Raw genomic sequence first — 12,462 nt, forward strand, 5'->3', positions numbered from 1 at the left:
AGAGGCGGCAGACCCAGAGGCAGAGGTCAGCCCGAGACCAGGGTTCAATTCCCGACACGGCCGGGTGCAGGACCAATGTCAGCGGGCCTGATAAAAATCTCGCCTCGGTGCCACTCTAACCATGGGGTCCCACGCTGCAACTCTGGGCAATAGCTTGCTTAGTCTCCACTCCGGCCCCATTACCGCTGGGGATGCCTGGCTGCACCTTGGGGATGCCCAGTAAAGGGACCATCTCACAGGGAAAGCCAGGATGGGTTCCCCAGTGGAACAGTGCTGGGACGCTCCAGGGCAACCACGCGCTCTATAAATCCAACATTCATTCATTCATTTTGTGACACACTCCTGCAATGCGTCACTTTTGCGTTACAGATACGTCAGAAATACTGACGTATCTGTAACTCGTTGCGACATGATGCGTCATACATTAAATATGACGCATCAGGTATGTCGCAAGGAGTGCGCACTGAAAAGTGACGCATCGTTGCTTTCACGCAGCGATGCGTCATTTCTCATAAATGAAGCCCATGGTGTCAGTCTTCCCCTGTCCATGTCAAAAGAAATTCCCTTTCATGCCCATCCTCAGCGGTGTGGTGGTACCTGATTGCCCCCTGCTCCTGATCACCCAAAAGTTACCAGTCACATGAACTCTGGATCCAGCTACCATGGACCCCTACACATAGCTAGACTTTTATCCTGGCTTTGGCGAGCCAGAAGTCTTACCTCAGGAAATGCGGCTTGGCACATCAAGCATGTTTTCCGATTAGTAGATTAGTCATTAAACGTTGTGACTAAAATACAATAATGAACAGTTAGCAGTTTGTAGGGGATTGTCTCAGCCCCCGGTAAAATGAGCTACCTCACCCTCTTCTTAGCCCTGCCATACTTTAACTGCTGAAAAACGGACTTACTCCACAGCAAGGAAGACACTTATAGGATTGTGCATTGCTCTCGGGGCAACTAGATGGCGCCAACGCTCCATTTACAAATTACAAGTACAGCACAAAATGTTAAATGTAGTCAAGAATACGCGACCTATTTCAGTACACAATGCAATGAGGCAATATAAGATGCTGGCAGCGTTCACCAGCACGGTCTTAGTCGCCCATGACCTCTAGGTGAACAAACTTGCAAGTTGTGTTGCCAATAAAGAAGATGATTTTATATGAACTTCTATTTAAATATCACTATTGGAACTTGAAACTACGAAATTGGTTAATTTTCTCAAGTTTTGTGTTTTACCTTTTTATATAGCATAACCTCGACCCACGGACATAGGACTGCTTCACCTGAGCATTCCATACATTTTTGACCCGACACAGGGATTCGAACCTGAGAGGCCTTAAGAGATGGGGTAGCCCAGCCTCCTAATGCAGCCATAAACTGTCGCCCAGGGGTGTACAAATGAGCCCCAAAATGGTCAGGGCCGCGCCCCATCCTCTGGATAGTGACGAGTCCCGGGGGTCCTAATATATTGGGCCGCAAAATCTCACCCAGTCAACAGGTAATGCGCGAAATGAGTTTAGATACTCTCAATTCTGACTCTACTGCCGCGAAACTCGCGGTAAAATGCTAATTCTATTGCCACTTCAATTATACTCCTGTGCTGCTCCCTTAACATAGCTGCCGACTTTTCAGTATGGTTATGTGTGATATTTCCATTATTTCAGTGTGTCGATGTGTGACATTTCATGGCACATGCGTGACACTTTGAACAACATTTTATCTTCAGTGGAAAAAGTGGTTATAATCATGCATGACATATTCCTACCTTCTGTGCAAATCAATCATCTGGAACAATCATGATTAAAGTGCCAATACCAGGTTACCAACATACCTCCTCAATTCATTTTTGGTATCCTAACACATGTGAGCCCATGCCCATCTTGTAGAGGGAAGTGTTGAGGTGGGCGAGATACCAGAGGACCCTGGCACTGAGCCACTCTCAGTGTAGAAATGTGTGGGGGTTGGCAGGATTTATTTGCATGGGAAGAAGGGGCCTACGATAGAACATGCAACCAAATAATGCCGGATCGGTAGTAAGCAACATCATAAACATGACCAGACTTCTTTTACGCTATAGGTATATAACTGTAAGAACCACCTTATATAAGAATAGCACATTGCCTCATTCGTCTTCTTTAACAGCCAAAAATAATAATATAGCGTCTGCCTCTTGTTTGGAGACAGGGGCGTAGGAGACACTAACATTCTGGGGGGGACAGGGGCAACCTTGTTGACTGTCCAGTGACCCTATACAAATCACTGCCCGTTAAACAAATACAATTGCATACTTTCGAAGTGAAATATTGAGAAAAGCAGGCATGTTGTCACAGTTTTCATGTATGCTTTATTGTTATTTACATTCATATAGTAATCAGACCAAATGTTAAAGAACCATGTATATGAATCTTGCTGCACCAAGCAAACATAGGTGGCTGACTTAGGGTGGGGGCGTCATGTTTGCAAGTGCATTATGATTTGAAAAGTACCTGCTGCTGCATTCCTGGTCTCCAGCAATTTTCAGGCAACAATAAAAATGTGAAGATAACTTTGGTGATTAATGTTCTTTATTGAGAGAGATTGGAGGTTTGTCTAGTGGAAGTTTTGACTCTTGGTAAGGTAGACACAGTGGGTTAATATGCCTGCTGCAAAGAATGTGTAGCACGCAGATCACAAAATGCATATCATGTAAATTGGTCAGTGAGTTACTGCTTTTGTCTGAGAGATTATTTTGGTATTTGCAGTTTATAAGTTAAAATCCTAACATTGAACAGTGAGCTATTAACCGTCATCAAAGAGCTGCAGGAAAACTTCAAGGTATAGATTAGAACATTATGATTTTTCCCCAGTCTTTCCCTATCCTAAAGTTGGAAAATGGGTCCATTAGGATAGAAATCAATTCTGATTATTAAAGAGAACCCCCCAACCATGGTGTTATATTTTAAATTCTGAATTTGTGCTTCTTTAGTATTGCAAAGCCATCCTGTTCCCTCCCCAACGTTTTGCTGACTGGTACTGGTGGTACCTGACTCTGACTGACCCTGGCCTCTGCCTGAACAGGCACAGGGCCAGTGCTATTCTGAAAGAGACACTTAAAGATACTGTGAAACACCTACATACACTAGGGTACACTATGGATTAGGGTATTCCTATGATTGGCATGACCTCTCCTATAAGGCCCTAGTTCATAATAGGGCAGGGAGATTAGAACTACATTTAAGTCCCTAGAATGTAATAGGGCATGGCAGTTTAGAGGCCAGCAGTCCTTTCTGCGTTTGCATGTGTGAAGCCTGAGGTCAGTTTAAAAGTAGCCCTGTGTTGTAGGACTGCTTTTAAAATGCAAACTGTGCCCAAACTCGACTTTTGGGTTTGGGGAACTTATAAATTGATCAACTACAATGCTGGGGCAAAATTAAGTTAAGTGGAAAAATGTTTTTAACTTAACTATGTCTGTATCAAATTTGCCACATAATACATCATCTGCTGCATAATCTAACAATTTGACCCAAAACAATTTTGTAGCTCAAACGGATCAAACATTACAAAAAGAAATGTGTCTTATGTTCTGTGAAGCGCAGAGCCCTTTGCAAAGGTTGACTGGTCACCTTTCCCTCTGCTGCATTTGTATGTTACACAGGTACTAATGAGGCAAAAGCTTTGCAGAGGCTGTTAGGATGTATAAGTATGTTAAAATAATAAAGTATCATAAAATGCACCGCATCACACTGCAGCCTTTTTATTGTTGCATCATTTAGTCAACACTGCAACACAATTTTGGCCTCCATTGCTGCATAACTCCAGTGGCCCGAAATAAGGCTGCACATGTTAAAAGTGTTTGTGCATGAAGCAAAGACCATGAAGTTTGCAAACTTAGGGGCTGGATACGAAGACAGGCGGACTTCAGTCCGTCCGCCATCGAATCGAGGAATGGGACCGCTGGCCTTCAAGAATAAGAAGTCTAATTCAATTAAATTGAAAATCAAACACATAAGAAAAGCATTTGCCATTCTTTATAGAGGGTTGGGTTACCTGAGAAAATGAAATATAAGAATTCGATTCATCCATATACAATGTATTGGGTATAGGATGCGACAATTAAGTGGTCCCATTCATAAAATAATATTATGCTAGTATAGCCCTAGGCATCATTTTGCTTTATAATAGTCTTTATTTACCCAGATGCCCTTGGGTTACCGGGTTTCCCCTGTTTTTTGAAGGGGCCTTCAAGGTGGCGGCCCCACGATAGGCATTACAATGCGACCGCCACTATGGCGTTCGCCGTGCCTATCTTTTAGACATTGCAGCAGGTGCTGCTGGCTGGATCATCTGCCGCAATGTAAAAACTGACATGTTACATATATCACTGCACTACGTGGCAGGCACAATGCAGGGGGGCTTCTTAGATGCTCCCCAGGTCCCATGTCTGGGGGCTGGGGGAAAGGGGCCCGCTATGGGCCTCCAATGTCCTTTTCCACCAAAATTTCATAGTGGGTGAACTGCCATGGGTAAGGTGGGTAAGGGGTATTGTAATCCTTACTGTGGTGCCTGGTAGGTACCACCAGCATTGTAGCCCCTCCACCGCACTGGTGGGCTCAAGGAGCCAGTCGGGTGTGTGGCGGTTGGTCTTTCCGACCACCAGGGAACCACCGCCATTGTAATATGGTTGGCGTAAATGCAGTCACCGATGGCAGTGGGACCGCCCCTGACAGGGTGATGTGGCGGTTCCCCCTCCATTATAATCACCCCCTAAGTTTGGTGTGCATGCAAATCCTACATTGCCAACTCCTGGTAAGTTGCACCACTACTGCTGAAAAAGGCCAATGGAGGTACCAATGGATGCAGTGGACTGGCCTCAAGGATCTTGTGACCTCAGTGACAGTCACTGTCAATCTAGGGTGTGCTTCTTCGTATGCCTGCTCGCAAGACTGGAGGTGAACTGCAGTATGGATTGTGGTGGACAGGCCTTCAAGGTTAACTCCCACTTGCCACCGTTAGGGTCCACCTGCGGTTGCTAACACACCAGGGCTTCTAAGGTCTATCGGTCCTTCTAAGGTGTAGCATCAGAATGAACTCGGTCAGGAGTGCGGTGTGGTGGACTGGTCATGAAGGCTGAAAATGGTGCGCCAGTTCCAAATTCAGCAGCTCTGCCCAGAGTGCCACATCCTCTCCCACACTGAACACCATAGTGCCCCACTGAGAGAAACTTGCACTGCCTTCAGCTACAACTCAATTGTGCTGCAACTAAATTCAAATTATGCACTAGACAACAGTAAAATTCTGCCTGAAAAAGAATGAAGAACACCCTGATAAAAGCAAACACTCATAAGGAATGCAAGAATAAGCAAATCATGTGAAATGTATTCAGGAACAACATGGTTACCTTAACAATTTTAAACTCATTATTCAGAAATTTAAGTGATTTTTCCTGAAAAATTCAGGACATGGCTACAGGACCAGGAAGGGACCCGTTTCAATGTCCATTGCTTATATCCTTTCAAAATGTAAGCAGTTTGGTTTAAAAAAAATCACATCCCCGAACACAGAGCCGCAGTACACATTTTATAAGCTAAAATACTTAAAACAGTTGAAAACGATGGTATTAAACATTTCCACTTCACCCATCAACCAGGTATTGCAGTCCCTTTAGGAATGGTGCACTTCCCCACCATGGGAAAACAATGTTGTTCAAAGAAAGAAGAAAAAAAGAAAGCGCTTTCACTGGCAAACTCTGTAAAGTGGTTCTAATATGTGTGGATGTAAATAACAATCCGGCCTGTCTGCTGACCACTCTGTATTGCTTAATTTAGGTATTTCATTTTTTTTCTCTCCGTCCCGAGGTTTTTCTTTGGAATTATAAAACGGTCAGTAAATGAGGAAATATCCAGACAAAGTGTCCGCCTATTTTGGAGCCATTTCACAGAGAAACAAATAAAGAAAAAGAGATGCAAGAGAGAGTACATAAGAGCTCTTGAAATCAGAACGTAAGCAGGAGCGAGACAGAGACAGAAATGGGTATGAAGTAAAAGAGACAGTCCCCCCCCCCTTCTCTGCCCTTCCCAGAACGCCGAGCCTTCCTGCAGCATAACAAAGGGCAGAGGGCGGGTGGCCTCTTTGACTCCAGGCAGGTCAAGTGCAGGGCCATTAGGTAGCGCTTTCACGCGCTAATGGCCCTGCCACAGACAGGAGAGAGAGGGGAAATTATTTTGTCCCTTCGTCCCCCCCACCCTTGTCCCCCGTGTACCCCCCACTCCAAAATCTGGGGGGGATATATCCCCCGCGTCCCCCACACTTCCTACGCCCATGTTTGGAGAACATACACAATTGCAACCTTTAGAAAGTTAATGGTCAATATTTGATAACAAATAGCTTTAATTGTGAAGCAATGCTATAATGGTCTCCTCACATAATAGATCATCCAGCAGGCGGTCTGTCACATAAATTACTTGTTGCTTACTGTGTCAGAGTCATTGATCACAGAACGCACTCTGCAGCAGGGCGATGAATTCGCTCAATTAAAGGCACTGTTAGGACACAATGTCATCTGACCGGGGCTCCGTCCGGGCTGCTGAAATGCGCGGACGGCAGGCCAGAGCCTGAAGGGCAGTCGCCTGGGGGCCCGAGACCGGCATTCACTCCCTTGCTACAGAGACAGAGCTGTAGAGTTTCCCATTGTTTGCATTCAGAAGCACCCTGGGGCAGAGCAGCCTCTGATTGGCCTATATGATTCTTGCTCTCATTGGTTGAGCCCCAACAGCCTTTAGCTTTGCAAGCAAGATGTCACTGGCTGACTTGTGGCCACTAAAAGAGCTGCTTTGGGAGCAAGATGATATGTTTTTGAAAGCGGCTAGGCACGGCTGGCACAGGTAATCACGGTGGGGCGAGGCTGGGCGTGTGAGAAGTCAACAGATGACGGACTAGGGAAAATAAAATAAACAAATACATTTTATTCTGTCAACTTCCCCCTCACCCCGCCACTCCACCGTGGTTACCTGTCCCAGCCACACCCGAAAGCGGCACCTTATTAAAAAGCCAAAATCCATACTGGAGCTCTGAATGCCACCTCGTTGAGTGTGCCTTGTACTTGGGTGGTCCGAGGTGGCACTGTTATGTGTGACTAATGCATTTTAGTGCCGTGATGCGGACACTAACACTAAAATGTGTTAGTCTAACCCCTTGTCGCAGTTTTCAGGGCAGGTCTAACTAACTTGGCAGGACACAAAATTCTGTCTGCAACCTCCGTGTTGCAGCACACCCAGGGAACAAAAAGGGGGTTACCTGGTACCAGCCCACTATTAAAGCTCCTTGCCCCTGCCCATCCATTGCTTTGAATAACCCATGACCACTTCCAGTCATGACCAGGTTCCCCCGGCCCCCACCTCTCCATGGTGGAGTGACTAACGATACCCACCCGCAAATGGCGAAGGGCTCTTTGTCATTCTGTTTGTTGTGATTGCACTAAACACAAGCATTGGCATAGCCAATAGGTCTTGCCTTTGGGACCTTCTAAGCATTTAGTTATGCAACACAATATCCTTGGTGCAACCACATCAACTGTTGCGTGGCTAAACAATTATAAGGTCCCAAAGGCGAGACCTATTGGCTATGCCAATGCTTGGTGTGGTTGTGTGTGTGGTTGTGTGTGTGTGTGTGTGTGTGGTTGTGTGTGTGGTTGTATGTGTGTGTGGTTGTGTGTGTGTGGTTGTGTGCGGTTGTGGGTGTGTGTGCAGTTGTGGGTGTGTGTGTGTGTGTGTGGTTGTGTGTGTGGTTGTATGTGTGTGTGGTTGTGTGTGTGGTTGTGTGCGGTTGTGGGTGTGTGTGCAGTTGTGGGGGTGGTTGTGGGTGTGTGGATGTGTGGTTGGGTGGGGTTGTGTGTGGTTGTGTGTGCTGTTCTGGTTTTGTGTGTGTGGGTGTGTGGTTGTGGTTGTGTGTGTGGTTATGTGTGTGTGTGTGTGTGTGGTTGTGTGTGTGTGGTGTGTATGGTTGTGTGTGTGGTTGTATGTGTGATTGTGTGTTTGGTTGAGGTTGTGTGGTTGTGTATGTGGTTGTGTGTGTGTTTATGTGTGGTTGTGTGTGGTTGTGTGTGGCTGTGTGTGTGGTTGTGTATGTGGTTGTGGGTGTGGTAGTGGGTGCAGGTGTGGTTGTGGGTGCGGGTCTGTGTGTGCAGGGGCGGCTGGTGACATTTGAAAATGGTAGGGCGTAAAATAATTGTCATACTGCATTGCTGCTTGCGAGCGTAGCGAGCATGCCGGAACAACTTACCAAGGGTTTCGGGGGGGGGGGGGGGGTTCTAGCCACGAGAGTGGACAAATGGTGCATTTTCATACTTTTTTAAAAAAAAATAATTTTTGTTGGCGAGGATAATAAAGAGGCACAAATTATACAATTAACAAGTCAGTTGACACATACGGACCAGGTAAGCCAGGTCCAAAAAGGAGGTACACAGCCAGGTGTGGCCCACAACCCGGAGGCAGGCGGCGTCACGTTAAACCTGTGAAACAATTAAAGGAATTCGCTCTTGTGCTTCCAGAATCACATAGACAATATCAATATCTACGCCAATTTTCATTTATGATGCAGTTCCAATCTAAACAACAACATAACAGTAACGAAGAACCCCATGAATGGCATTTGTAGCTCTGATGCAATCACATAAGGAGATGTGGGCAAGGGCCCACTAAAACGCGGTCCTCATAGTATAATGTGGTCAAATGGTAGTCACAATGAAAGACAAATGTACGCAACAAGGAATATCGGCATGGCTCAGGGGACTGCTACACTACTTCACGACACCCCGCCCCAGATCCCTCCCCACCATCATCAGACTCCGAGGAAGCGGAGGAAAACAGCTCCTCGCTGGTAGCGTCAGAGTCATCTCCCTCCATCCCCTCGATACACATGGTTCTCCAAGCGAGTAAGTCATCCTGGAGTTTCCCATCCCTGCGTGTGCTCTGCATATGTGTCTCCTCTGCCAAGGCCCATTCCCTGGCGTCCCGCAACCCACTAGAGATTTCAGGCGCCTTCCGTCCCATCCAGGTAATGGCCACCCGCCTCCTCGCCAGAACCAACAGGAGTTGCAGTAGTTTGTAGGACAGACCCCTCTTCCTGGGTTTGGGCACTAGCGCTAGTAAACAGTGAAGCGGTTCTAATTGGAGCGCAAGGTGTGTAATCCGGGTAATGTGTGCTACCACCTCCACCCAAAAGTCATGTACCAAGGGGCATTCCCAGGCCAGGTGAAGGAATCCCGCCCGTTCTGCACTACACCTCGGGCAATTATGGCTCCTGTCCGAAGAGATACGGTGGAGGGAGGCAGGCGTCATATATGTGCGATGGAGAAAATTAAAATGTATCAATTTGAAACGCGCATTACAAGACACTTTACGAGGCAACAGCCCAATTCGCTTCCTCTGGGCTGGATCCAATTCAATCCCTAGGTCCGCTTCCCAAGCCCTCCAAGCAGGCATCAATAGGGGAGTAGAGTCTCTGCGCATAGCTGAGTAAAGAAGGGAAATTAGTCTCCTACCTCTGCCACAGGACAAGATGATGTCCAGGGTATTAGTGAGCTCGGGCGCCTCTGGGAATTGGGGCCACGTCGTCCTGGCTACATCTCGGAGACATCCATAATGGAGGTACTGGCCCTCACGTAGTCCAAAGGAGTCCGCCGCTCTCTCAAAGGACACAAACGAGTTGTCCGGATAAAGATCCGCAAGAGTCTCGCAACCGCCTAGGCGCCACTCCCGGAAAGACATATTCGCCTCCATCGTGAGTATTGGGGCCAGGATCCAAAGGGAGAGCTCCCTATGAAATGGCGCACGTCGCAGAACGCGCTCAACGAACTGCTGCCAAATATGAGCCGTATGCCGAATGACATAGGGCAATGCGTTATCAGTGCCCCGACCCTGCATGAGAGCTTCCTGTAATTCCCTGTCCGAAGCCACTCCCGCCAACAATGCCAATTCCCAGTTCTCGTCGTCAGCAAACCACCTGGCCGCCGGGAGAAGTTGTGCAGCATAGTAGTATAAATCAAATCTCGGGGCCTCGAGGCCTCCCGCATCCCAACACTGCGTCACTGTGCGCAACGCAACTCTGCTGCGTCCACCTGCCCAAAGCAGGGATGTAAGGAGCGAATTCAGTGTGCGGAACACCCGGGGGGGCAATGGGCATAGGGTATTGTGCAGCACATACAGGACTCTAGGAAGCATCACCATCTTGGCAACTGCCAGACGGCCCATAAGGGAGAGAGGGAGCGTATTCCAGAATGCAACGGACTTACGGAGGGCCACAAGAATCCTGTCAATGTTATGGGTTAAGAGAGCCTCATCGGAAGCGGCCACCTGAATACCCAGGTACCGGAACGCCAGACGTTCACACCGGAGGCCCAAATAGTAGGAATCCGCCGCCGGGGCGAGGTCACAAGGAGTTAGTGGGAACACCAGGGACTTATTAACATTCATGCGCAGTCCCGAGGCCGCACCAAAGCGGTCCAAGAGGCGCAACAGAGCAGGGAGGGCCTCCACCGGAGAGGTCAGGTAGAAAAGCGCATCGTCGGCGTAAAGGGAGATGACATTAGTAGCGTCTCCCACCACAATACCCCAGTCATGTAACTCCTTGCGGGCCGATATGGCCAGGGGCTCAATTGCGAGGGCAAATAGAAGGGGGGACAACGGGCAGCCCTGTCGGGTACCCCTCCCCAACGGCCACTCATCAGAACGGGCCGAACCCAGAAGCACCCTGGCCCGGGGCGCTCTATATAAGACCCGGATCCAATCTCGAAAGCCGGGACCAAATCCCATCTTTAAGAGCACATGCATCAGGTAACCCCAATGCACTGTATCAAAGGCTTTAGCCAGGTCAACGGAGACCAGCACATGGGGAGTTTCTCGCCCCCGGACCTCGTGTAATACGTGGTTCAGGCGGCGCAAGTTCATCGCCGTATTCCGACCAGGAACAAAGCCACACTGGACTGGATGGACGAGCTGGGCTACGTGTGGGGCAAGGCGATTGGCCAACAACTTGGTCAGGATTTTCGCGTCCGAGTTAATCAAGGTGATAGGACGGTAAGAAGCGGGGTCTGTATTGTCCCCACCCGGTTTCAAGATCATACAAACCTCACCTTGATTCAAGGTGGGTGGGAGGTTACCCGTGCGTAAGGCTTCATTGTAGACCTGTAAAAGGAGGGGGGCCAGGGTATGCCCGAACGTATGATAAAACTCTGCAGGGAATCCATCCCCGCCAGGGGTTTTGGCTCGTGGGAGGGCGGCAATCGCCGCAGTAATTTCACCGAGCGTTAGCTTGACATCAAGGTCTTTCACCGCCGCCTCTGGCAGGGTCGGCAAGCCGAGGTCTTCAAGGTATAAGTGATAGACCTCCTCAGATATAGACCGGTCAGCCTCATACACAACCCGCAGGTGGTCTCGCAGAACTGTGAGTACATCAGCTTCCGAATGGACCATATCGCCACTGGGCGCCCGCAGGGCCACTATACGCTCAGCCGTGAACTCCCGGCGAAGTATCCAGGCCAGCAAACGGCCAGACTTATCCTCCTCTCGATGCAGTCTCTGTCTATATTGGCCCAGCGTAAATCTATCGAGCCTCGTGAGAATATCGTGGACCGACCCAAGGGCCAGGCCCTCCACGCGTTGATCCGAGGTGTCCGGATCAGGGCGGGCCTGGACGCGCAAGAGCTCAGCCTCCAAGTCCGATAGCAGTTGTTTCCTGACCCCGTACGTCAGGCCCATGCACGCTCCGCGGACGACCGCTTTCAGCGCCTCCCACTTAGTGGAGTAAGACAAATCACTCCCCGCCCAGTTAAGTTCCAGATAATCGGAGAGTGACGTTGCCACATGATCCCGGGCCACCTGGTCTTGGAGCAGGTCAGTCGGCAGTCTCCACGAGCGAGGAGGCTCCGCCCGGTCAGGCCATTGTGCCACGCACGTGACCGGAGCATGATCCGATAGGTATCGGGCCTGGTGTGTAACCGTCAACGTGAGAGTGGAGGGGAGGTTGGCTGCCAACACTCTATCTAGCCTGCTGTGAGTGCCATGTGTCGGGGTATAACAAGTGTAAAGCTTCTGCGTGGGGTGACATGCACGCCAGACATCGACTGCCCCTATATTGTGCATCACGTTCTGCAAACACGCCGTCATACGGGGCTTAGCTCCCACCCGGGGTGGATGACGGTCCAGTTCATGATGTAGCACACAATTGAAATCCCCGCACCAGAGGAGGGGCGCGTCTAGGCTTGGAGCCACGAGATCCTGCATCCGGGAGAAAAATGTCGGGTCATCTACGTTCGGCGCGTACGTATTAAGGACCAGAAGGACCTTATCGTCCAATCTGAGCTTCGCCAATATGTACCTGCCTTCCACATCCGCATCAATATATTGGACAGCGCATGGAACCCCAGGGGCCACCCAGATTAGGACCCCCCTACCATTTGTAGAGTAGGAGGAATGGAATAGCTGG

Source organism: Lissotriton vulgaris, chromosome 9 (genome assembly GCF_964263255.1).
Source record: "Lissotriton vulgaris chromosome 9, aLisVul1.2, whole genome shotgun sequence".
Classification (NCBI taxonomy): Eukaryota; Metazoa; Chordata; class Amphibia; order Caudata; family Salamandridae; genus Lissotriton; species Lissotriton vulgaris.